We start from the raw sequence: 24011 nt of genomic DNA, 5'->3' as shown, positions 1-24011 counted from the left end.
ATGCTACTGCCATGACCACTGCGAAGACAATGGTAAAGGAGTTCTTCCCACAATTTGGGTTGCCAAGAGTCATTTGGTCGGACAACGGTCCACATTTTGTTGCAGCAGTAATCTTGCAGATATGCACAGCATTACACATCGATAAATTCATTCGGCTAGACATCCTCAAAGTGCTGGGTTGGTAGAGAGACATAACGGTATCCTAAAGAATAAGCTTGCTAAAACATGCGCCGGCACCAAACTGAAATGGCCAGACGCCTTACCTATTGTGTTGTTAGCCATGCGTACCACACCTAAAACTAAGACTGGGCTCTCTCCATTCGAGGTGGTGATGGGGAGGCCTGCTAATATTTGGGGTCTTCCAAAGCCTAAAGCGCTGAGAGATGTTGGAAATGTATTGCTTGCAGACTACTGTAACCAGTTGACTAAACATCTGTATTTCATTTATCATCAGGTTCGATCAGCTTTACCTTTACGGTTTACGGGCCTAGGACACAATATTCAGCCTGGAAGTTGGGTCCTGGTGAAGGCCTACGAAAGGTCTTCCTGCCTCGCGCCTCGCTGGCGGGGACCCTACCAGGTGCTGTTGGTCACCCAGACAGCAGTGCGGGTGGCTGGAAAGAAGCATTGGATCCACGCGACGCATGTCAAGAAACTTCCTCACCCGACGCCACACGTTACAGAAGAAGCAGAACCCCTTGCTGATGCTACAATCTCTGATCCTGGAGTAGCAAATAGCGCTGTGAGTGTGTCAGAGAATCTCTCTGAGCCTGTGGAGCTTGGGGAACCGTCCATTTTGTCTCCGCACTCTTCAGAAAAGTCACTTCCGGAAAAATCGTTGTTTCAAGTTCTGCGACTTCTGTCGCCTCTGATACGTTGCTTCCCTCAGGAAGTGACGTTACCTTATTTCCGGATCAAGCAGTACCGGGAACCACCAGGTACGACCTTCGACGAAGAAAATAGAACTACGGCACAGGTTTTGCCTGTGCATCTGGAAAAGAAAAGAGTCATTGAGAGTTTTTGTTCTTACAAAGGAACATTTTGGGAAAAAAAGGGCATTCTGCTGGCTAGGGTTGGGCAAGGACTAAGAAGTCGCGCAACCGTAGTGTCACCAGCAACGAACATTGAGGTCGTCGATTGAAAAACTACGATGTCTGCCACCTCCACCGCTACTGCTCGTATTGGACTTGTAAATAAGGGGGTGACCAAATTGGAAAATGAACAATGTGCCTGGGCCCCGAAAACGTATTGCTGTGTTGTGATGATAATAATTGGGATTTGTATAGTCACTGCCGTGGGACTCTGGTACTTTGAAGAAATGTATCCTCTAGAGCCTCTGTTACCAATTGAAATTGTACCTACTGCTCTGACTCCCTCTGTACACCTTCATACACTGTCACCTAGGGACTCCCAGCATAGACGAAAGTACCACAATAACACTGTAATGATAATAATGAATTCGACGCATGCCATTTTTAATAAGAGCAACTGCTGGATCTGCACCCATTTACCGCAACATGGGAACAAGGGGCTAGGATGGTATATTCACCCTTTACCTTTAACGACTGCTTGCTATGCCTCTCTTAGAGCACTATTCTATGGCCGTAGGAATGATAGTATCTCAGGGAACTTTGATGGAACTAATTTAAATGATTTTGAGAAACGTGTATTGACTCCCCTGGGATGCTCGCTTTTTGCAAATAGAAGTAAGCCTAATGTTGCTTCTATTAGGCCATCTGATAAACTGTCTCTTCCTTTTCAAACTCTAATTTCCTTTAAAATGGCTCAGATAGACAATAAGGATGCAGTGCCTCCTTCCTACTCTATTAACCATAGCCCCGATTCAGTTCCCTTCTGTGTACAAAGGAATGGCACCCGGTCAATGGGAGATTTTAAAGGTTGCGTGAATGTTGTAAATTTGACCGGGGAGAACAGGCCTTTGTATGTAGGGGGGCCTGTCTATTTCGTTTGCGGTAGTACAGCATTTCGCTGGTTGCCCAAGGATTGGCAGGGAACCTGTTATTTAGGGCTCCTGTTACCTGGGGTATTTATAGCTAGTACATTGGAAGTTTCTAAGGCTCGTCCACGGCAGGACGAGAATGGAGATACCCCTGGGCAAATCTTGGGAGATATAGCAAAATCAGTTGTGCCATTTTGGGGACAAATAGCAAATTCCGAAAATATTAGGGGGCTAGCAAGAGTACTGGAGAGAACCATCAACCGGACCACGGATATACTCTATAATATGACACTGGAACAGAAAGCAATAAGATTGGTAGCGCTCCAAAACCGGATGGCGTTAGATGTCATTCTGGCAGAGCGTGGTGGAGTATGCAAATTAGTGGGGTCCGCTTGTTGTGTTTTCGTACCAGATTCCTCCCCGACAATTTTCAAGGCAATACAGAACTTGCACATCCTTAGTTCAGAAGTGCATGTTCCTGTGGGAGATTGGAGTCTTAGTACTTGGTTCTGGGACTCCTTAAGATCCTGGGGATGCAAGGTGCTTTCTGTCATACTGGTTATTTTGGGGATTCTGCTATTCCTTTGTTGCTGTATCCAATGTCTACCTAGTATATGTGCAATGCTAGGGGGATGTTGCGCTCAGGCGGTGAGCACGATAGGACATAAAGCGTATGCCCCAGATACAGCATCTAAAGAGTACGTGTTGCAAGAGGTTCTGGTGAACGACCTAATGGCTATAAATATCACAGATAACGATTCAGGATGTATGGACGACAATGCATGGAGTTATTTGCAAAGACATCAGAAATAGTCCTAGCACTTGGCATAGGCCAAAAGGAGGGTTTGTCGGAATAGAAATAGTATTATGCCTCCTATTGTAATAGTTATATGTATATTGGCCTACGCCAAGTTGTCTAAACGTCATGCGCGAACAAACTCCACGGCAAGGTCTCGACCTCAGAGAAATCAATGTAAGCCGCCATCTTGAATCAAGCCGCCATTTTAGGTTCTCTTGTTATGTAAAAGTCACCCTGAACATCAAAATGGAGGCCAAATGACATTTCAAATAGATTCTGGCCGTTGTGACCTCTGCATAGCTGAATGATTAATATGCCTGCAGGCTACTTGTCGGGGTCGTGAGCTGAGACCTTGTCTTACTGTTGACCTATATGTAAATGTACTACTTATATCAGCGAAACTAATCAAAAATGCATATATTAAAGGTTGACTTGGCAAGGAACCCTAGACCAGTATTGTATTTCACAGAATGGTTAACCCGCAAGAGGGTTGGCCAAGGGCTGGACAAATTGTATAAATGGCCCGGGTATTCCAATGTGCGGTCTCTCACTGAACACATTGAACCCTCGTTGAAGTTTGTTATGTTATACTGAGAGCCGAATAGCTATCCGTTTGTCAGTTGACTTGATAACTGTTGTAGCTTGAAATAAAGTACTTGTATGTTTCTTTGTAACCTGTGTTGGTGTGTTTCCTTTTGGGCTTCCCGGCCTCATATTATCTTTCTGTTTTCACACAGGGCCAAATGGGCTCTCTAACCATATATTAAAATGGGACATTCCTTTGTATTCACACATATTGTTCCATCTGTTCATTGAGGTTGACATGTTGCGGTCCATAACCGAGTCGTGGCGTGGTGTGATAGTTATCCTGATTCATAAGAAGGGTGGAACCAACAAACTACTACCCGATCTCCCTGTTGGACGCAGACAGTAAAACCTTTGCGGGGATAGTGTTGACAGAATTGGAACTCTGGGCAAAGAATGAAGGAATCCTGTCCAAACACCAAATAGGATTCCGACAGGGTTTTCCTACATCTTTAACTGGTTTAATTTTGTGCAAAGTTTTCAGTAGGTAATTTGCGAAGGGTGGGCCACCTCTGTACAGGGCCTGTAAATAGAGCTTGCTTGTGGCAGAAGCTCAGACAGTGGGGTCTTCCTGCATCGCTATTAACAATGATAGTTGTGCTCCGTGAGTGCTCTTATTTACGGGTGCGACTGGACCTTCGGGGCAGTCTGTCTGCATCAATTCCTACTGAGAGGGGGTGAGGCAAGGATGTATAGTTGTTCCTTGCCTCTTTAACCTATACTTAGCGGACCTGGCTGACAGCCTGGATGAGTGTGGCCTGGTAAATCCGAAGATTGGATCAGAGAAGTTAAACTGGGTAGCTTACTCCGATGATATTGTCTTGCTTGATCATATTCCAGTGGGACTTCAGCGTTTGCTGGGGGCCTTGGCGGAGTATGCAAGGATTAATGATATCAAGATAAATCCCCTCAAGTCCAGAATAGTTGTATTCAAACATCCAATAAAGAGAGGTCCCCCTTTAGTTGGAAGCTATCTGGCCAGGTAATACCGTTTGCCAATGAAGTGTTGTATCTGGGTTTCAAAGTGAGGTCTTTTCCTTTGCAGCTATCTGCAAGGACAACAATGCATGGTAAACTAATTCAATTGGGTTGCCAAATGAAGACAATAAATCATGTTTACTGCAAAATCTCCTTGGTGCCCATGACAAAGTTTTACATCGCTTAGGCAATCCTTTCCCTCGCATATGGTCTAGATATATATATATATATACAGCAATGCAAACGCTGGACTGGGCCAGGATGGAAGGTAAATTATGAAAGTTTTTCCTTACTCTCCGCCAGAGCCTGTCTAAGGTATGAGTTGTGGAGTGGAGGGTAATTTCACTGTACAGGCTGATTTTAGTACCCCGGTTGAATTCATTGTATGAAGATCTGAAAGATTTGTTATTAGAGAGCTCTAATCAATTTTTGGCTGGTTTAAGATCATATGCCCTTGGAATCCTCCAGGATTGTGAATGTGTGGAAGACGACTTGATATGTAATCCAATGTATGTCAAAAAATTTTTCAAAAGAAAGGACTGGATTAGAACTGTTGCTGAAATGCGCACTACCATATTATTTCAATCATTATTACCATGCGATAAACTACAAGGTCTCTTACCGTGTTATCTGAGGCGCTTTCCCAGCTCAAGCCGTAGAGCTGATTTTTGTAGTTTTCGCCTCAGGTTCTTACGCAGCAGAGAGATTGTTTTTGTTACACATAAGGATCAATATGTTGATAGTTTCTGTACTCTTGAGGTAATTCTGACATCCAGACCCTTAGACACTTCATGATGGTCTGTCATGGCACTTGGGATCTGTGGGTAAAGACTGGTGGCTCGGAAACCCAGTCATTTGGGAAAGAATGAGCTCAGGTCATGAACCCTTGTTGACATGAGAAGTTGTTAATTTCTTGAAAGAGGTAAATCTGGACAGCAAGTTTAACATCTGGACTTAATTATTTTTTTTAGTGTTTCTAACTTTCATACGATGTAAAGTTTATTAAGTGAAATGTTATGTTTTGTATTTTGTGAAAAGTCGCATCATTGACTGTAACAGAAAAAGAAAAAATAAGATTTAAGCTTTATGCCTTCTCGAGTTGAGTCTTGTTCCTAACCAGATTTTGGTGCATGCTTAGATTCAGAGTTGGGCTTTGTCAGGTTCACATGTGCTCTTGGGTTAACATTTGCTTTATTCAAGTTTCAAATGTGCATACACAAGTTCTTATGTGTGTTTAGTCCGCTCTCAATATTTGCTTACCCAGGATCCAATTTGTACTTACTCAGATTCAGGTTTGTGGCTGCCTGAGCTGTCTGTATTGTTGCTCTCTGAACTGCACTTTTGGTGGAAATGTCTGTCTGATCAACAAACCAAATAGATGCAAATATACATAAAATACAAATTGTCTAAGGACTTTTGCACCATTACAGACTTTGTATGGGTTATGGCACCTTGGCGAGAAATAACTGTTCACCATTTTGTCATTCTTAATAGCAATCAATATTTACTATATTGCTTTTTTATTATTACATTAGGAGGTTGAAATATCTCTCAAACATTGATGTGCAAAGTTGTGCTATTTTTCCAAAAATTTGATATGTTTTCCATTTTGGTATATCACTGGGTTTACATGAATCAAGAAGTGTGCTATGATAATGAATTAAGTTCAACACCTTTATTTAGAACAATAATTTCAGGAAGGGGCAACTTAAAGTGAAATGAGATCTTTTCTAACACAAAAATGGTCAAGATGGTTGCTCTCCTTGATTAACTGGAGCATTCCACCATGCGCCCATGCTCACAATGTCCTCCCTGGTCCCTTTAGATCACAGGCCTTCCCTGGCTCTTTGGATGGCTGTCACAGTCCTTAATGATTCAAAGTGGTTTTGTCATCTTTTATCTGGGAGTTGCAAGCTTTCAAATTTGCTGAACTTGTCTGATGATTGTCTAGTTTGGGACTTTTTGGGATCCATACACTAAGACTCACTTGGGCACATAGTCTGGCCAGCAGATGGATCTGTGGGATTAGCAGACACAGAGAACTGGTGATGCATATCCCGAGCTCGTCCTGCCTCTCTCCTCACCTCTCTAGTCTTATCATAACCTTCTTGACCCACTCTTGTTCCTCCTTCCACAGGGTTGTCCTGCTTTGGGCTGTGCTAGCCCGTTAGAACCTTCCTGTCCTGTTTATCTCTGTGACTGTTTTTTGCCTTCTCCTCTTCTCTTCACCTCAATATCAAGATCTGCTCTGTCCTTACCACCTGATATTATCACCTCCAAATCACTGTCTCCTCTTGGCAGTATCTCTTCTATGCTATAGGCTACTGCCATTGATGTTGCCACTTTCACCTCCTCTATACCACCCTTGCCTATTGCTTCCAACTCCTCTATATCACATTTGCCAATTCATGGTGCCTCCTCTGTATCACTACCTGCCCATCATGTTACAACCCGCTCCAATCACTTTTGTCTCACCAGCTGCTGCTCCTCCTCCTGAACCTTGGATCTTACCATCTTCTCCCGATCTCCAGCTTCATTCCCTGATGTTACTGCCTCCTTCAGCAAACTTTGGCTTATTTTTCTGGTGTTCCTTCCTCCTTCTTCACCCTTGGTCTTATCACCTCCTACTTCAATCTCCTACCCATTACATCCTCCTCCTACTTTCCATTGGTGCCACCTCTCCAATCTTCTCCATTTGTCCACCTCCTCTTTCACAATCTCTCTTCAGTCTCCAGACACAGCTTAGCTTGAACCTCCTGCTCCTCCAACTCACATTGACTGACTGGGATCCCTGGGTTTTACAGTGAGTGGCTGCACCTGTGTTTCGTAATTGGGATTTCCTGCTGCTGCTTAGGTGCATCTGGCCTCTTTTCCTTGCATAGAGGCTGATCTAGTCCTTCATTTGGCCTATCTGCCATCTTGGATCCAAGTCGTCTTGCTCCCTCTCTCTCTCTTTGGCTGTCTGTGCAGGGACGTCATTGGGGGTCACCAGGGGTCATGGCTGCGACCCCTGAGGGCCTCACTTGCAACCCCTGGGGACTGGACTCCCTTGCAACCCCAACCTTTTTTAACAGAATCTCCTGGTGGGTCCTGGTCTAGTCCTCACCTATCAGGGGAGGTGCTCAGTAGATGTTAGAGCTGACCGTGACATGTGGCACATGTCACATGCCACGTTCAGCTCTAACCCCTTCTCCCTTCGACTTCCTTGCAGCTCACTTACAAGAACCAGTAAGCCCTCACAGCTTCCTGTTTGTGAGCAGCACGGAGGAGCTGAGGGTGGCCTGGAAATACAGACTGAAGCTGCAAGAAAAAAGTAAGAAGGCTTTAAAAATATATATGATGTGTATTTTGCATGTGTGAAGTGTGTGGTGCATTTCAGATGTATGTATGTGAATGGTGGGTGAATGAGAAGTGGTGTGATGTGTGTTTTTGAATGTTCTGGGTGGGTGGGTGTGTGCCTGTGTAGAGAATGCAATGAGTGGATGTAAGATAAGTGTGAGTGACTGGTGGGTAAATGAGAAGTGGTGTGATGTGGTGTTTTTTTTAATGTTCTGGGTGGGTGGGTGGGTGTGTGCCTGTGTAGCGAATGCAATGAGTGGATGTCAGAGAAGGTGTGAGTGACTGTTGGGTGAGAGAGGAGTGATGTGATGTGTGTTTTTCAATGTTCTGGGTGGGTGGGTTTGTGCCTGTGTAGAGAATGCAATGAGTGGATGTAAGAGAAGGTGTAAGTGACTGGTGAGTGAATAAGAAGTGATATGATGTGTGTTTTTGAATGTTCTGGGTGGGTGCCTGTGAAGAGAATGCAATGAGTGGATGTAAGAGAATTGTGAGTAACTGGTGGGTGAATAAGAAGTGATATGATGTGTGTTTTTGGATGTTCTGGGTGGGTGCCTGTGTAGAGAATGAAGTGAGTGGATGTAAGAGAAGGTGTGAGTGACTGAGATGTGATGTGATGTGATGTGTGTTTTTGAATGTTTGGGTAGGTGGTTGTGTGCTTGTGTAGAGAATGCAATGAGTGGATGTAAGAGAAGGTGTGAGGGTCTGGTGGGTGAATGAGAAGTGGAGTTATGTGGCAATGGAGTGATAAAATCGTGGCGAAAATGTTGTGGTTTGACCCATTAAAGGTGTACACCATTTAAGGGGAGCAGGGGTTGCGTGGGTGTCCCCCACTGCCATTAAATGGTATAATGGGTCCAGGGGTTGCGGGGGTGTCCCCAGCATCCTTTACATGGATAGCGGCATCAAACCACAGCATTTTTGCCGCAATATTTTCTGTTCACGGCCATTTGTGCCACGATTTTAACACATGGAACTGTTGTGTGTTTTTTAATGTTCTGGGTGGGTGACTGTGTAGAACATGCAATGTGTGGATGCAAGAGAAGGTGTGAGTGACTGGTGGCTGAGTGAGAGGTGATGTGATGTGTGTTTTGGAATGTTCTGGGTGGGTGCCTGTGTAGAGAATGCCATGAGTGGATGTACAAGAAGGTGTGAGTGACGGGTGATTGAATGAGAATTGGTGTGATGTGGTGTGTTCTTTTAATGTTCTGGGTGGGTGGGTGTGTGCCTGTGTAGAGAATGCAATGAATGGATGTAACAGAAGGTGTGAGTGACTGGTGGCTGAGTGAGAGGTGATGTGATGTGTGTTTTGGAATGTTCTGGGTGGGTGCCTGTGTAGAGAATGCCATGATTGGCTGTACAAGAAGGCGTGAGCGACGGGTGATTGAATGAGAATTGGTGTGATGTGGTGTGTTCTTTTAATGTTCTGGGTGGGTGGGTGTGTGCCTGTGTAGAGAATGCAATGAATGGATGTAACAGAAGGTGTGAGTGACTGGTGGGTGAATGAGAGGTGATGTGATGTGTGTTTTTCAATGTTCCGGGTGGGTGAGTGTGTGTCTGTGTAGAAGTGATGTGATGGGTGTTTTTGAATGTTCTGGGTGGGCGGGTGGTTGTGTGCCTGTGTAGAGAATGCAATGAGAGGATGTAAAAGAAGGTGTGGGTGAATGGTGGGTGAATGAGAAGTGGTGTGTGCTTTTGAATGTTCTGGGTAGGTGCCTGTGTAGAGAATGCAATGAGTGGATGTAAGAGAAGTTTTGAGTAACTGGTAGGTGAATGAGAAGTGCTGTGATGTGTGTTTTTGAATGTCCTGGGTGGGTGGGGGGGTTGCCTGTGTAGAGAATGCAATGAGTGGGTGAAAGAGAAGGTGTGAGTGACGGATGGGTGAATGCGAATTGGTGTGATGTGGTGTGTTCTTTTAATGTTCTGGGTGGGTGTGTGTGTGCCTGTGTAGAGAATGCAATGAGAGGATGTAAGAAAAGGTGTAAGTGACTGGTGGGTGAAGGAGATGTGATGTGTGTTTTTGAATGTTCTGGGTGGGTGCCTGTGTAGAGAATGCAATGAGTGGGTGTAAGAAGGTGTGAGTGACTGGAGGGTGAATGAAAAGTGATGTGATGGGTATTTATGAATGTTGTGGGTGGGTGGGTGTGCGCATGTGTAGAGAATGCAATGAGTGAATGTAAGAGAAGGTGTGAGTGACTGGTGGTGAATGAGATGTGATGTGTATTTTTGAAGTTCCATGTGGGTGGGTGTGTGCCTGTGTAGAGAATGCAATGAGTGGATGTAAGAGAAGGTTTGAGGGACTTTTGGGTGAATGAGAAGTGGTTTGATGTGTGTTTTTGAATGCTCTGGGTGGGTGGGTGTGTGCCTGTGTAGCAAATGCAATGAGTGGATGTAGGAGAAGGTGTGAGTGAGTGGTGGGTAAATGAGAAGTGATGTGATGTGTGTTTTTGAATGTTCTGTGTGGGTGGGTGTGTGCCTGTATTGAGACAGCAATGAGTGGATGTAATAGAAGGTGTGTGTGACTGGTGGGTGAATGAGAAGTGATGTGATGTGTGTTTCTGAGTTTAGTGGGTGAGTTCCTGTGTAGAGAATGCAATGAGTGGATGTAATAGAATGTGTGAGTGACTGGTGGGTGAATGAGAAGTGATGTGATGTGTGTTTTTGAATGTTCTGGGTCAGGTGCCTGTGTAGAGAATGCCATGAGTGGATGTAACAGAAGGTGTGAGTGACGGGTGGGTGAATGAGAATTGGTGTGATGTGGTGTGTTCTTTTAATGTTCTGGGTGGGTGGGAGTGTGCCTGTGTAGAGAATGCAATGAATAGATGCAAGAGAAGGTGTGAGTGACTGCTGGGTGAATGAGAAGTGATGTGTGTTTTTCAATGCTCTGGTTGGGTGCCTGTGTAGGGAATGCAATATGTGGATGTACGAGAAGGTGTGAGTGACGTGTGGGTGAATGAGAATTGGTGTGATGTGTTGTGTTCTTTTAATGTTCTTGGTGGTTGTGTGTGTGCCTGTGTACAGAATGCAATGAGTGGATGTAAGAAAAGGTGTGAGTGACTGGTGGGTGAATGAGATGTGATGTGGGTTTTTGAATGTTCTGGTTGGGTGCCTGTGTAGCGAATGCAATGGTGGATTTAACAGAAGGTGTGAGTGACTGGTGGGTGAATGAGAAGTGATGTGATGTATTGTGTGTTTTTGAATGTTGCGTGTGGGTGATTGTGTGCCTGTGTAGAGAATGCAATGAGAGGATGTAAGAGAAGGTGTGGTTGACCGGTGGGTGAATGAGACATGATGTGATGGGTGTTTATGAATGTTCTGGGTGGGTGGGTTAGTGTGCATGTTTAGAGAATGCAATGAATGGATGTTAGGCAGAATTATATGCAATACCCTTTGGGAACACCACACACAATTAAGACTACAAGTGACAGTACAAATTCACCTTTGGTACAAGCCTGTACTACACAGTAAAGTGGTAGCGATGGCTGAGCATCCAGACTTATCTCAAGATGAAGTGAGTAGTATCAATAGTTACACATTGAGCAGCCCCAACAGGTAAGTAAGTAGGGCAATCTAAAAAAAGGAACTACTCTGAACTGTATGATCTTGAGCAAAAGACTTTTGCCCGATTGACTTTGGCCCTAAGCCTCTTGATTTGATTCCCTCCCTGTAGTTGCTTTTTCTAGATTTCCCTGCTTACTTACCTGTTGGTGCTGCTCAATTTTTGTCTAACTTTGTCTTTCCCTACCTTTTGAATTATTGGAGTGCCATTTTGCTCACACTTCATTTTGAGCTTAACTTGTCCACTTTATAGTATTATAAAGATAGCTCCTTCCCCCAAGCCAGTCAGAGTGACTGACTATGTGATAGGTCTCCGGAGGAGAATAGTGTACTGGGGAGACCCGCGGCCGGCCCATGGAGTCGGGGTTTGCTCCGAAGTACTTTAAAACGAGATAGTTGCACCTTGAGATGGATGGGGGTGTAGATTTGTTACTCCAACACCAATCAATAAGGACAACTCAATGGTTTTGCAAAAGGGAGTCCGTTTAATGACAAGTACAAAAAATGGGTAGCCATGGCAATCAGCAGTGATGCGATAGTCCGTCTCGCTCCAACTCCTCGAACTTCCTACAGAACATAACTTTTATACTCAATATAATCTGAGTGTAACACTCAGCAGTTAACATGCAATTCTATTGGTCAGGAAAAGTTAACTTTAATATAGGTGCTATATCTGTATATGCTAACGGGGTTAGGGGATTAGGTAAAATACTATCAGGTGGGCAACTAAGCCCTTCCTTAAAATGACTACTGTAGACGTCACTGTAGACGTCACTAAAAGGTTCTACTAACTATTGGACCCTAGATTACTTGGTCCACTGTGATTGGGTTGGCATCAACCCCATGTATACATTTCCACTTTGCTTAGCAGCATGCAGAACGGTCAGCCAGGTGCAGGGTGCCCCCCAAATCACCCTGCCTTCCTTCAATCAATCATCACTTTATGGCCTTTGTGTCAATTAGTTGGCTGTGGTTGGCCTCGAAACTGCATCTTCTCATCTCGAGAAAGTTCCGTTATCTCTGTCTGGGCGGATGCCAAGCGTAGGTGTGAACCCGTGCCTCGCTCGGATGGTCACGTGCTACCACACCGTGAATTTGCCTCGTTTCTCTCAATTTGTGTATTTGACTTTCGTTTCACCCGCCACCTGCCTTCTCTTTCTTATCTTGATCCTTCAGGGGCAAGATATTCTGTTCTTAGCTTCAATTAAAAGTAGCTACTGTTCCTAGCTCCCATTGGTATGACCTTGGATTCCCCGGCACAAGCTGCCTCTGCCGAGTTTCGATTCAGCCTTCTTTCCTCATGTTTGCTAGAATATGAATCCTCTTGCGTTTGGCCTATAATAACCTGGGTTGGTTCTGCTTTTAGTGCAAAGTGGACTAGCACTCATGTAACATGCATCGTTTTGAGGTAGATTGTGTATAATGGCGCTTGCTGCTCTATTCTTCTACTTAGCATAGCAAGCCACACTGTTTTCTTAGCTTTCTTGCGGTTACAAGCATATTTACAGGCGTTAGCTGGTTGAATATCTTCATCCAGCTTACTGCTTAACCTCCCTTGTATTTCAACAACGTTCTCTTCTTTCAGGTTCACAATATCTTTCTTCATGGCATTTTGTCTCTTTGCGTCATCCTTGGATCGTCATATCTTCTATGGGTGCGTTAGTCCAGGCCCTCGTGACGTCACCATTCGTCTTCCATTAGGGACCTTTTGGTTTCTTCCTGGACAGTACTTAAGCAATCTTCATTTCGTCTCATTTGCTGGTAGGGTTTTCTCAGTGGATACCTTACTGTCCATGGTTGTTTGGTTATTGGCACTTTAATAGGTGTTGTTTTTCTGATAGGCACTAGGAAGAGCCCTACTGTGGCTCTCTGCTGGTTTATCTGCTCATCATATGTCACATATTTTGTTGTGAACGTTCCTGGTACTTCGAAATGGGTGACTGGAGTGCAGAAATTATTGGGACCTCCTCTACAATCCCCCCTCTGGGCGATTCATCGACCACTTTCACTTCCTCCTTTGGAGTCATCTTACTTGGTTCTTCTGTATCCATCTTCACTTCAACGTCTGGGTTCATTCCTTCTTCATCCTCTGGGTCTGTACATGATGGTTTGAAGAAGTGTCTCTTTGGAGTCCATATCTTTATTATTCCTTTCAGGCTTCCTGCTGTCCTTGCATGTTCGTCTTTATTCCATGTCATTAGTTGACATTGTCCATTTGGACTGCATTAAATTCATCTTCCCACATAATTTCTGCGTTTCCTGGCATAAAGAAACTTTGTACCTTCTGGTGCGTGCGTGCTGGCCTTCACAAAGTCTCTTATTTCTTCATCAGTCTCTCAGCTTCCATCCTGGTTTTCCATCAATCATGATCTTCATCCCTGTAGCTTTCTTCGCAGTCTTCTGGCATTGTGAGATTATTATTTTGTATAACGCAAAATCCTAGTAATATCATCACTAGCAAGGCTCCCAGGAACTTGAATGCATCCCCCATCCATTGTGGAACCCATGAAAACAGTGATCCAAACCAGCTGTCATCATCAACTTCGTCGGTTTCATTGATCATTTGGTTCTGCAGGTTTAAAGTTCAATTTTCCTCATCGTGAGAAGGTATAAATGTGCAACATGATTCTCCTATTTTTGCACAAACTCCTCCATCCATAGCTGTGATCATGTCAAGCACATATCTGTTCTGGAGAGTCATCAGTCGGATGGCTCTTAACTCTTCCTTGATTGCATTGAATCCTTTTATTGTCGTGTTGATGGTTTGCAGTAACTCCCATCTGGTTATCTGCAACCATTTAGTATTTACTCCAACTTGGATTCGTGGCATAAAAATCGTTGTGAACACTGATGAGGTGAGGCTGAACAGCCTGTGTTCATATTGGATTGCATGAAATGCTTCTTCTGATTTAGCGGAGAAGTAATTCTCTCTCTTTATTCGGGTTATCAGTTCCACAGATCTCCTCTTCCTCAGGTGAGCATCTGCTTTTGGAAAACTGTCAATATTCAGCTCCCTTTTCGGGATCACTAATGCTGGAACATGGATGTTCACTATTATGCAAATACCTCCCCAGTTTTTTGGCAGTCTGATGTATGCTTTGGATCCGCATGCCCAATAATGATCCATGATCACTGCAGTCCCATGAATCATTCCTGGAGCCTCAAAAATTCATCCGCAGTTCTGATTCTTTCCCATTTTTCTTGTGCCATTGTTCCTGAAGCTCAATTTCAGGCTTTCTAGTGGCACTATCTGCAAGGGTCCTCCTCTGTTAGTAGTTTTGTAAGTTTAGGCAATAGTGGTTTGCACAGTCTTTGTGAGTTTTCAATTGCTTCCTTGCAGGCTCCAAGGATCATCCATGTCCTGCAGATCACTACTCATTTCTCCCATCCGTCTGGTGAAAGCAGTGTTCCCCAAATCTGCATTTGGACTCTGTTTTTCCAAATTTGAACCTCTTCTGCAGTTTTTCCTTGGACATTTAGTCTTGGGTTCACTTCCCATCTTATTCCTGCTCCTTTAACTACAGGCTTCTCGTACCTGATCACATGATTCCTAGTATGAGCTCTGTTTCTTGTCTTAATATCCTGGACATAATCATCTTCATCGGGATAAGCTGTTTCAGTTGCCCATATCAATAAGGCATCACTTCCCATGAACTGGCCTCTTCAGTGCGCTGTTGGGACGTCAATTTCTACAGCAACGAAGATCTTGGACTTCCCCATGCTGTACGGCAGGAGTGCGCAAACAAAGCATTCCCCTTCGGAATTTAGTCTTCCAGCTTTCTTCATGTGCTGGTAGCAAATGTTGTTACCTAGGTGTGCTGTGCTATCCAGGTAATCGTTCAGTTCATTGTCATCTTCATGCATACTCCCCTTGATTCTTAAGGTTTTCATGTAGTTTGCTATTACTATATCTCTGAATGCATTTGTAAGGCTCTTTCTTGCTGGAGGGTTCTCGGGTATCCTGGTCCATGGTGCAGGCTTCTGTCACGACTCGCTCCCTTTGCTCCTGTTCCCACCACTTGGGGGCATGAATTGGGGTTTATTCCCTACTGCAATTTTCCTCCGAAACTTATGCTACAGTGCTGTGTTTAATTGGGAGCGCTAAATCCCTATTTTCCAAGCTACTTCCCTTCCGGATCCATTCCAGGTTTTTGGCAGCCAGCATGCTTCTTTAATCAAATGACTATGCTTCCCAGAAGGCCTGGCCCACTGCTTCACCTCCACCCTTGCAGGACAAGGTTGGGTGGAGGATAGGCAACACCTGTGGCTGCAGGTGCAGCAATCAGCACACCTGAGACGTGTGCTCGTTTAGCAGCTTTAAAAGCCTCAGTTTGCTTCAGTCCAGCGCTGGTCATTGATGCAGTGTTTCCGTTTGTGACTGGTCCCTTGTTCCTGGTTCTTAACTTTGTGCTTAGTTCCTAGTTTCTATTCTTTGTTCCTTACCCTCGATTTCGAATTTATGGGTTTAATTGATTTCTGCTTTACAGATTTCCCTTTCTGCCTTCCTCTATTTACAGGCAGCTTTTCTCAGTGCTTCTCCCTTTGGTGCAGCCCAGTTTGCCTGTGTTCTTTATTTCTTTGACTTTGCCCTTTGCTGCTGTAAGCCTTGATGTTTTAGTCTTTCCTCTTAATAGATTAGCTTCCTACCTTTTTCCTTGGATGGGTGGGGGAAGTTTGCCTTTGTAATTTCGTTTTCCCTGCTCCTGCTCCTTTACTTTCTCTTGGAATCCATTCCATGTTTTCCCTTGCACTTCTGCATTTATTTCCCATTGATTATTAGGTGTGGTGTGCTGTTGTAGCTAGCTCCTGTGTGAATGCCTATGTTTTCCTCCCTATTCTATAATCACTATTCCTACTTGCCCCTTGTCTTGAGTCTTATGTATTTAGTTATCCTCCCATTGCTGTTATAGCCTTTCTGGGTCCCTGTTTGATCAACAGGGTTTGTGGGCTTATTGACATTCAAGTGGTATTTCTCGTCCTTGTGAGTACTGTTTTTAAGTTCTCTTATTCAATACCATCAAGAGTGTTAGCTCACAGATCCTGTCCTTGCTTGCCCTCTACGTGGACTTAGCGCTGTCAGTATCTGTAATAGCATAGAGGGTAAGGAACTTGCTGACTTTCCTTGCTGTCATAAGGAGTGTCTAAGTGCTTACCCCACATCCCTTTTCATATATTTGTATTGTTGTCACACTCTGTTTGCACTCCTGGGTTTTAGTATATAAGAGTCTTGGTTCCTATGTGCATGTTGTTTGACTCAAAACTATTAATTGTGTGATTTTGTGTACATTTCCCTTGTCATATTCGCTGCCTTAGTCCTCACCTGACAGCTTCCACATCTGCGCCATTTGATTGGACAGGAGTCTGGCAGCTCTTTCCTTTTCTTCATGCATGTTTTCCCTGCTGGATGCACGTGCCCATATCCACCAGCCTGGCACTGGTCCAGTATATGGCTGCACTGTGGAACTGGTACTTGTCCCTTGTGTTGGAATGTATACGCTGGGTAATGTAGTCTCTGCGTTTTTTTCAGTTCCTCATGCAGTTTCCTCGCTCTGGCTATGTGCGGGAATAGTAAGTCTACTAACATTTGTGTCCTTGCAGAGAGGTTTTCTGAGTTGGCCCTTGTTTTCTCAAGAGGTTCTGATATGACTGCTTCTGCTGGCTTTTCTCTTAACTCTTCTTTTCTCATGACAGTTTCTGTGAAGTTCCTTATGGCAGGCAGTCTCATCTTCTCTGCTGCTTTCGTTTGTGCTTCTGCGGTCATTGACACTAGGCCTGTTTCGTGTGCATTCAGTGTGTGTGTGCGTGTAGATGTCAGTATTTTTTCTTCATTCATTTCATGCCGACCCTGTCTCCGGCTTCTCTTTTCATTCGTTACCACAAGTGTGTGTGTATCGTTGTTAATTACATCCATTTTGAGTTCATTCACTCCACCATCAGATCTTCTAGGGACTAGAATGACTATATAAGGTCTGTGTGCTTTGTGGGTTTCATACGTGTATCATCAGGTGGGTGCACTAAAATTGGAACGCTTCGTGCACCAATAAAGAATGCATTTGTGATTGTTGACAGTAAAATAATGATAAATACAATGCATAAGTACATTATGGTTCGATATATTAGGCGACAGCATTTCCTTCCAGAGAAGCGGGGGTGCCTGTCTGCTTGTGGGAGGACCAGGTTGCTGCTCTGCTCTAGCTAAATGTCAATGTAATTATTCCCTTAACCAATATCGTCTTTCATGTTCTGTGTTTAGGAGTGTCTGGTGTCCCAAAAGTGTTCCCTCTCTTGCGAGTGACAATTGTTTCTTATTTCAGGATACAGATCTTTTACTAGACTATGGGAAAAATCAAATTAAGTAATACTTCAGTGAGTTCCCTTACTGTGCATGTTCAAAGTAGGTAAGCTCCCAGTCCACCACTCGAATCTGCTTCAGTTCTGAGGACATATTGGACACTGATCAGTATGAAGAAATAAGGAAAAATAACAAGTATAATAAGTGAAGTTCGTGAATCTGCTCCTTCAATCTGTCCCTCCGCGGAAGGCTTTTTTAGAATCTCCTCAGATAATCTCTCTGATGGTAGGAATGTGTCATGACCCTCACCCAAAACCCCCTCTGGCAAACCCATTGGCCAGGTGGAGTCAGGACTCGGGCCTCTAGAGCCTGGCATCCTCTTCAAAAGCCCTTATGGGGCCAGTCCTGGCACCTATGTCGCCAGGCTCATACACCATGAAAAACAATGTGCTTGGGAACTACTTTATTGTATTGTCAGCCAACATGGAGGCATCCACATAGCTTGGTTTATAAGAACCAAGCTATGCGGTCTAGTGTTTTGGGTGTGGTAGCCTAGGGACTACTTTACTGGGACTATTTTGTTGGGGCTATTTAAAACACACCCGAGCAAGACAACACGCTTCGTGTTACTTTGCAGCTTGCAACGTGACGCTCACAGTGTCCAGCTATTCCCTCGAACCTCGGAGAATTAGAAGCTGCAAGGAGACAAAAGGAACATCATTAGCAGCAGCATCCTACCTGCAGTCTTCATCTTTAAACACTCGCAGCTACTGAGACCAGCTTCCTCGAATCTGCATGCCTCCCGGACAGAACGACCAGAAAGAGGAAGATAGAGGCAACATTAAAGAAAGCAGTAGAGACATTTACAAATTACGAACTGCTCAAAAGGCTTACCTGGCTGGTCGCCTCTCGGCTGGCACCACTCCGGACATTCCACTCGCGCTGAAGAACACTGCGACCTACAAGGAAGGAAAACACAGGTTAGCAAAGCCAAGACATTGCAGCGCTGCGCATAGCGCTTACTTACTGCATCATAGCGCTCTTAATGTGCCATCATTTACCCGCAGGGCTCAACCAAGCCAGTTTGCTGCGATGAAGCTCCGCATACCTAAGGGAGAAAAAAGAGACATTTTAAACAAAGAAAGGCATGCAGGATAGCAACAAAACTAAAGAGCAGCAATAAGACATACCTGAACAATATCAAACGGGCCGGCATCAGTGAAGTAACTGGACCGCACTTGCCCATGAAAGGCAATGCACCCCTGCAAAGAAGGCAGGACGGAGAGCATGCCTAATTCTACCACAAGGTGAGGCGAGGGCGCCAGAGAGACTGAAATCATATGGGGGTGTAGGGAAGATACATGCCCCAGTCAGTCAGTCTTGAACACAGTCCTCCTGTATTTTCAGGCAGAACCTTCCCCGCAGACCACATCAGGGCAAAGCTGAGAAGCATACCAGCGAGTAACCCGGCTGGGTGGCGTCCCTGTGGATACCAGGTGAGCGTAACAGAATGTTACACTTGGAGTATGATTCCATGCAGGAGCATTCCCATCTGTGTGACATTAGCTGGATCTCTGATGAAGGTGAGGACGTCAACCTCGATCGGTCTCCCCACCAGCTCTGGAAAGTCAGTGACTAGGCGAAAAAGGACAATGCCAATCTGCTGTCTTCTGGTGACAGGGACATCTGTCCTGTCTTGTTGGTTTCAGGATTATATGTTTTTTTCTTGATGTAAACAATGTCTGCACTGTCCGTGTGCGTGGAGTGCGACCAAAATGACGATCTCATTTAAAAGGTGGCTCAAGTGTTCAGTGTTTGCTGGGTCTCGAAGAAACGTGAGTGTGTCTGCCGTTTTTCCAATAAGAGTTGGATAGTCTTCGATTATGCGAAAGAACAGTGTGTTGACAAGCTAATTTATTTCCGCCTGTGTTGGGAACATTTGATTCTTTCTTACTGTACTCAGGGAGTATAATAAATTGTTTGGCAATGACAGTAAGCAGTTGTCTTATTATTTTTTTAGTTTTCAGGATCTTGGAGAAAGTCTTCCTACCAATGACAGGTACGATCTTAGCACTAGGTTGAAATAGGTGACTACATCCTCTGTGATATCTCTACTGTGGGACACCATAAGTGATTCCAAATAGGGTCTTGCTGTGGAAGGAATCTGGGTACTGTATCTTCTTCCAATTTATGTGTCCTCGATAGAAAATTGGCATATCCTTTCTAATCAAGGCTTCAGCGTGCCTCAGTCCAAAGTCAACAGACTATATTGTGGCTTACACGTGCAATTTTTCTTCTTCACCCTGCAACTAGGATGCACAGAGTGTCCGTTTTTTATGTTCTTATCCCCTTTTTTGCTTAGAGGAATGTCCAAAATGAAGCCACAATTTTTGCACAAAAGTTCTTTGTCCAGCTGGTCATGCGTCCTTCTTCTTCATCATGGATCTCGTCTGTACGTGCTGTGGTTCTTCCCCATTGCTCGTCAATTCCTCTCGTTGGAGTGCAGGAAGGGGGCCTTCTCCAATGTAAGGTTTGATATCATCGAGAATAATCCACGCTCTCCTGCCCTGTAGCTTTACAGTGGATGGAATGCAGTCCGCTATGATAACAGGACCGTTAATTCCTGGCTCGTCCCACCTTTTCCTTGTATGATTTTTCACAAGGACCGCGTCTCCAGGGAAGATGAGTGGAACACGTAGACCTTGAACTGAGTCTGATGCAGTGTCTCCTTCTGTGTTCTGTGCTGCGCTGCACACTTTTCGTTGTCGCTGCAGCTCGTCTGAAATTACAGTAAGGCAATATGTCATATAGATCAGATAGTTTTGCATTTCAGACCCTAAAATCTCTCCTGTTGACTGGGCATCACATCTAGCTCTATCTCGGGGTGTTAGGGGAGTTCTCAGTCTTCTTCCTGTGGCTATCTCGTGTGGTGTAATATAATGGTCGGAGCCGGGTTGGTTCTGAAGTGCATACAGTGCCAGTGGAAGGCAGTGCAGCCATCCCATCTTTAGAGTAAGCTTCAACTTGGCTATCCTTTCCTTTAACAAGCCGTTGAGCTTCTCACAGATCCCATTACCTTACGGATGATACGCCGACGAGAACTTGTGCTTTATACCACGCAGCAAGCTAGTCTGCTCGAAAACTGCGTTGACAAAATGAGGGCCATTATCTGATCTCATGACTTCGCACACCCCCCACCTTGGGAACACTTCCCTCACCAAAGATTTGGCTGCACAGGTAGAGTCTGGGTGTGTACAGGGACCGGCCTCAATCCATCTAGAGAATGGACACACCACAACAATTAGGTATCTGTATCCATTGCATACTTGAATCATGTCGATGTAATCGACGTGCAAGTGCTGAAAAGGCCCATTTGGCCTGGGGATGATGACTCTCATTACTTTTAATGTGTGCTCAGTGGTGAATTGCTGGCAGATAATGCTGTTCACCTTAAAAAATGCAACATGCTCTGCTAAATTCGGTATGAACCAGTCTTCCGCGAGTGTTGCTGCTAGATTCTCTTTTGTCATATGGACTGGGTAATGTAGTTGTTCCAGCTCTATTTTTAATAGGGCTACAGGCATTACTGGTTTACCAGTGCTGTCATGTCGCCACAAGCTGTCAGAGGGGTTTAAGGAACACCCTTGATGTTTCCACAGGTTCTTCTCTTCCTGCAGTGCCTCCCCTTGGAGTTCCATTAACTGTGTTTGCCCCAAATTGTTGGAACCCTCAGGTGTGGTTTGTGTAAACCTCATTAGTCCATTGGCATGGATAGTTTCCACTGCCATAACCGTCTCGCTTTTTGATGCAATACGCTTGGCTTCCGTGTCTGCTGCTTGATTTCTGCATGAGATAAAATCTGTCCCCTTGGCGTGGGCGGCTCATTTCACGACCGCTATGCCTACTGGGAGCTGTAGTGCCTTAATCAGCCTGTCCAATAAGGCTGCGTGCTGCACTGGCGTGCCGTCTGCTCAGAGCTAGCCCCTCCTTTTCCTGCACGCTAAGCCTGCATGCACTGTCGACGTCACATAGGCAGAGTCACTGTACACTGTTACTTCCTGGTCTGCGTGATTCTCAATGGTGAGTATCAACGCCAATAATTCTGCAACCTGTGCTAAGAAGCACTCGAAATTCTCCATTTGTTGTGTGTTTCCTCACAGCGCCTGTGTTTCTTTGCCCATCACTTTGATCGTGTCTCGAAGATCCGTCAATAAAGACGATCTCTCCTCCTGCCAAGGCATTTTCTTTTACTCTGGGAATTTCATCATAGAATTCTTCATAATTCGCGCAGTCATGTATCGGCTCTCCCTCAGTGAATGACTCTGCGATGAACATAGCTGGGTTTACTATTTTACATCGAACTATTTTAATCGATGGGTTTGATATGATCACTTCAAAAGCAGAAGCACTCTGAGAGGTCAATGTGCCCTTTGGTTTCTCTAGAATGGCAAATAATGAGTGCTCGACGTACAACGTCATGGAGCATCCCATTACAATGGTTGTAGCTTTTTCTATGGCGAACGCAGCGGCAGCTAAACTTTGTTCCCAGGGAAAATGACCTCTCATTACTGGGTCCAAATTCCCACTGTAATATGCCAGGGGCTTGTACCCAACGAGGTTCTTTGAGCGATTACTGCCGTCATAACGCTGCCATCTGTGTGTGAAAACAGGTAAAATTCCTCTGCATAATTGGGAATTCCGAGAACTGGAGCTGTACAAATAGCACTTTTGAGTTTGGCAAACCCCTTCTCCATTGTTTCAGACCATTCAATCTTTTCTTTCGTCACTTGGGCCTTCTATAGGGCCTGAACTAAAGGCTTAGTATAAGAGCTGTAGTTGTAGACCCATGCACTGACATAGTTGCATAGGCCTAGAAAGCTTTGCATCTGCTTTATCGTGTTTGGCTTGGCTGTGTTCGATATGGCTTGTGCCCTTTTGGGGTTACTTTCTTTCCCTCATGTGAGATTAGTTGGTCTATGTACAGCACTTCTTGTTGACAATATTGTAACTTTTCTTTGTCAACCTTATATCCTTTCTCAGACAGTATACTCAATAGCTGAACAGAATTGTGCCTGCATTGCTCCTCTGTGGTACTGCAAATGAGGATGTCATCCACATATTGTAAAGCAACACTTTCCAATGCAATATTGCTCAAATCCATCTGTAGGATTCTGTTGAAAATAGAGGGAGACTCACAGTATCCCTGTGGCAGCCTCGTGCTTTTCAGGCGCATTTGTCTGAATGTGAATGACGTCAGATCTTGTGAGTCACAGTGCAACGGGATTGAGAAAAAGGCATTTTTCAAGTCAATAACCGTGAAATACTTTGCCTCAATGGGTATATTACATATGATTGTAGACGGGTTAGGAACTAGAGGGAACTCGGCCTCGATAATGTCATTTATTGGGTGTAACTCCTGGATTAAACGCCAAGAATTTGATTTTTTGATCGGATAAACCGCAGTATTGCATGAGGACTCTGATGTCACTAAAATGCCCAGGTCCATCATGGCAGAAATTGTCTTAAAAATCCCCTCATCTCCCTCTCTGGACATGGGATATTGTCTTGCCTTGAGCAGAATTGCTCCTGGTTTTAGTTTAATTTTCACTTCTCCCACCCCCTTCAAGAGGCCTGCGTCACATGGTCCTGTAGTCCATACAGGGAAGGGTACCTGGGCCATGTCATCTTCAAAATATTCAGGACGATTTAATGCTGGCATCATTCTCTGAGGTACCTCCCTGTTAATGTTCTTCACCAAAAAGGTGAGACTTACTTCTACCATTGTCTCTACTGTATCTGTTTGTTCTTCAAGTAGATTGTCATTGGTGACGTCAGTCACTCGATATCCTTCTTCGATGGCGATTATCGCGCACCATTGGCTGCCCTCGTTATCGTAACCGTCAACCAAAACCACTTTCCCTCGCACTGCAGCTGTGTGTATCAACAAGGGAAATACTTGTCCCTCCTCCTCATGCATCAATATTCTTGGTCTGAATAGGAATTCATCAAGGGCTCTCCTGGTTTTGTCTGCAAGGCCTGGCAATCCCGCCATAAGCACACGCATGCCATATGCAAACATTTCTGGCTCACATTGGTATGGCTTTCATGGCTATGTGTCCTGAGTATGCTCTAATCATTTCGCATACATTTGAGTAGTGCATTCCTGGAGTGGAACATACAATGCCCTCTTCCGTGAATGAGGTTGTCATGTTTAACTTCGTCATTAAGTCTCGACCCAAAATGTTTACTGGGGTTTGACGTGAATATTATAAAGGTACATTAATTTTGCACTCTCCTATGGAGACTGGGAGTGCATTTGTAAAGGGAACTCCACTGTGAGCTCCTGTAAAACTCTGAGTATCTACGGCCTCGCCGGACAAGGAAAACTTTCCTTCACGTATGCAAGAGTGTGTTGCACACATGTCCACTAGGAAGGAATATTGTTTACCCCCTATAACGACATCCACGCTAGGTTCCCTGTGAGGGTCTGGTGTCACTGATAG

This window comes from Ambystoma mexicanum, chromosome 2p (assembly GCF_040938575.1).
Source record: "Ambystoma mexicanum isolate Mex_15411 chromosome 2p, UKY_AmexF1_1, whole genome shotgun sequence".
Taxonomy (NCBI): domain Eukaryota; kingdom Metazoa; phylum Chordata; class Amphibia; order Caudata; family Ambystomatidae; genus Ambystoma; species Ambystoma mexicanum.
This window is presented reverse-complemented; position numbering follows the sequence as displayed.